Source organism: Pavona decussata, unplaced genomic scaffold, assembly GCF_977016875.1.
Source record: "Pavona decussata unplaced genomic scaffold, jaPavDecu1.1 SCAFFOLD_416, whole genome shotgun sequence".
Lineage (NCBI taxonomy): Eukaryota > Metazoa > Cnidaria > Anthozoa > Scleractinia > Agariciidae > Pavona > Pavona decussata.
Window position 1 is genome coordinate 1,228,829 of NW_028145778.1, and position 2,597 is coordinate 1,231,425.

General features: G+C 41.9%; 1 long non-coding RNA gene across 2 annotated transcripts; it reads left to right on the plus strand.

The window, feature by feature from the left end:
• Positions 1 to 244: 244 nt before the first annotated feature.
• Positions 245 to 2,180, plus strand: LOC146450983 (uncharacterized). 2 transcript variants are annotated; one of them, XR_014860165.1, is made up of 3 exons: positions 245 to 848; positions 1,267 to 1,355; positions 1,437 to 2,180. It is a non-coding gene; the product is annotated as an uncharacterized LOC146450983 (long non-coding RNA). The 2 variants fall into 2 exon arrangements; XR_014860166.1 differs by lacking the exon at positions 1,437 to 2,180 and having other exon boundaries at positions 1,267 to 1,381.
• Positions 2,181 to 2,597: the final 417 nt, after the last annotated feature.

A 2,597-nucleotide genomic window follows, 5' to 3' on the forward strand; every position in this document is an offset into this window, starting at 1 on the left:
AGGCAGATTTTAAGTCCCGCTCTTTTTCAGACAAGCACGAGTGGATGTTGAACAGGAATGTGTTCACAGAAATTTTAACAGAGTTCCCAGAGCTTAACACGGGTTTATTTGCATCCAGACTAACCACACAACTTACACAATACTGCTCCTAGCAACCAGATCCAGGCAGTGCCTTTGTGGATGCGTTTTTGTAGGTCTTGAGTGACAAGTCCGGCTCAAACGCAGGCTAGCATAATCATCGACTGGTAAAGTTGTTGGGCACTAAAAGTATTAATGTTAGAATGGATGCGCCGTGAAAGGTTCACTCTTCCTGCTGCCTTCTTGTAAATTTTGTGAAAATGTGTTTCAAAATTAAGTGTCGGGTCCAGATGCACGCTAAGGTACTTATGGCATGTAGTGGTGTTGATGGGAGAACCACTGATCGAGAGGTTGACTTGACGGCCATGAAACAGACTCAACCGTTTACTGGTAACAAACAGCATCACCTCAGCTTTTCCCTTCTTCATGCCCTGCAATCTATCAATCGTCTATGATCGCGAAAATTCGTAGAAAATTTGCGTTACATCTGGTTGATGCCATATTTGGCAAATATGAAGTCTATAAAATTATCTAATCGCTGGCCGAGTTTCATTGTGATTGGTTGAATAAATTTTGCATACCAAATTTTTATTGGCATAATTAACCGTAAGCGTGATGGCGTCGTCTTCAAAGACGGCACGTGTTGAGGAAATTAGCCCAGAAGACGACACAGATTTTGACTGCGAAGGAGATAGCGGTCCAGAAGGCATGTCAAGTGGTGAGGAAAGTGAACTAGATCGCCTTCTCACCAATGAAGGCGAAAATGAGAGGTAATCAAGCACGAAACTTTTACTACATACGACGCCACGCAGTTCACACGCAACGGAACGCATGTTCTTGAATTGCGGGAAAATATGATTTTTAGCCACTCATTACACTTGAATTCCTGCTTTCTTCATCACAAGATCACAGTTTTACACTGAGTTAGAATTGGGAGTAAATAGCTCCATAATTTTGGTTAGAATTTTTGTTTTTGGGTGTCAGGGTAACAGGATACAATGTAGCATGTGTGTGACGCAGAAGTCTGAAAATGCATTCCGTTCCAATGGAAATGTAGCAGTTTGCATGTTTTTCCATTTGTCATTGTTGTGTGTCATTTTTTGTCACGATTTCGCTCTATCTTTGTATTTTATGTCTAGAAAGACAACCAAACAATCTTTTGAAATACACTTGTGTCTTCTTTTTTAGTGATGGAGAATTTAGACTGGTTCTTGATGAATAGAGCGAGGGAGATTCCGTGGCTTCAGATGTTGATGCTGGGGCGGCTGGTCCTCCAGGTCAGTTTACTGTGATTATACATTTATGTAAATATTCAAATGTCAAATTATAACAATTGTTGTTGTTTTTGTTCTGTACAGTTCCCCCTCCTGCTGCAGTTCCTGTTCCTGGCCCCCGTCAAGATGTTCCCGCTGCTGCTCAACGTGAGTATAATTTTACTTTCCATGTTTGGAGGAGATTTTCTTTCGTCGTTGCATTTTTACATTCTATGACATTGTGCGTGATTCAAATTTCAAATATTCTTTTATCGTTATAATAATAATCATCATCACATCATTATCATCATATTGTATTGAAATGTTATATTTGTATTATATAGGTCCTATTCGCACTGCAGCATTTTATGTTGATGCTGCAGCTAGACGACGTCCTCGTGTCCGGCCAGGTTAGTATCATTTTATGTTTCATCTGAGACTTGTTTTGTTTCTGTATGTTGATACATGCATTGGGTTTGCCATACAAATATCAAAACCTAATTGACAAATTTTTTTTTAGGTTCCCATGCCCCTGCTGTTGCTTGACATGGTCGTGGGAGAGGTTGAACAAGAGGAGGCAGAAGAGCTGGAAGGGCACCTGGACGTCGCAGACGTAGAGTTGCAGCGCCGGTTGATGACTTCCTGTCCTATGATGATCAGGATCAAGGGAATTAGCTGCCGCCGTTCACCCCAAGACGTCCCCCTGGTGTGCACTTTGGTTGAGCCTTGCTGAGGAACACCATGCACCATGACCAGGGCTGTTGAGTTTTTTCATTTATTTTTTACGTTTGAAATGATTAGACAAAGAGTTGATCATACTAATAGTTATGCCGATGTGCATATGAAGGGTCCCACCAGTCCTATGCCCAGAGAGATGGGAGCTGGAAAGAGGTTAGCCCTGACGAGATCAAAAGGTTGATTGCCCTGCTGATCTATTTTGCTCTTGTCAGAGTTGGTGCCAGCATAGACAGATACAACAGTATCAAGTCGCTTTACCACGGTTTGTAGGCTAGGGCCGTTATGGGAAGAAATAGATATAGAGCCCTTATGGCTGTTACATGTGTTAGACCCTATAACGGAAACCCCCGGGGATAAATTACGTAAGATCAGTTCTTTCATAGAATATTTCAAAGGTAAATGCCTGAGTTTGTATCAACCCAGGCAGAATGTGGCCATCAATGAACGAATGGTCAAAAGTAGGCATAGGTCAGGGATTAGACAGTACATCAAGGACAAGCCCATAAAATGGGGAATCAAACTGTGGGT